Source organism: Drosophila serrata, unplaced genomic scaffold, assembly GCF_035046125.1.
Source record: "Drosophila serrata isolate PLE 108 unplaced genomic scaffold, ASM3504612v1 contig_52, whole genome shotgun sequence".
Lineage (NCBI taxonomy): Eukaryota > Metazoa > Arthropoda > Insecta > Diptera > Drosophilidae > Drosophila > Drosophila serrata.
Genome location: NW_028256950.1, coordinates 18,395 through 18,933, shown reverse-complemented (window position 1 = coordinate 18,933; position 539 = coordinate 18,395). Strand labels below are relative to the sequence as shown.

The 539-nt window shown below is 28.0% G+C and overlaps 1 pseudogene; it reads right to left on the bottom strand.

Moving 5' to 3' along the window:
- Positions 1-5: 5 nt before the first annotated feature.
- Positions 6-258, bottom strand: LOC147644953 (dynein light chain 1, cytoplasmic pseudogene; annotated as a pseudogene).
- Positions 259-539: the final 281 nt, after the last annotated feature.

Below are 539 nucleotides of genomic sequence, written 5' to 3'. Positions count from 1 at the left end.
AAACAATAGAATGGCTAGCTTGTCCAAATAGAAATAGATAAAATGGTTTGGTTCATGAGATACATAAGATCCGAATTCACTGCCGACAATGCAATGCCATTTAGGTTTGAATTTTATATCGAACTGATTTTTAATGTGTTCGGCAATCTTATATTCGATGCTATTCTCGTTAAGAGCCTGTCTTGCGCAATCAATGGCAATTTTCTGCATCTCCTCACTCATGTCGGTACTCCTAATGTCAGCCTTATTACTAGACATTGTGCTAATTTTTTTTTGTAATTATTTATTATTTTAAATCATTCTTATTTTATTTCAAGTAATGTATTTCTTATATTTTTTTTTTTTATTTTTAGTTCTTAATATATTTTACATAGTCATACATATTTGTTTTTATTTTATTTTATTTTTTTTTTATTTTTGGATATTAATTCAAAACATTTTATTTCAAATCTTGTCAGCGCTTATTATATCTTGTCCAGGTCATTAGCCTGGCTTTTATTTATGGCTCTTTTTGATATGCACCTATTGTGGAGCATATA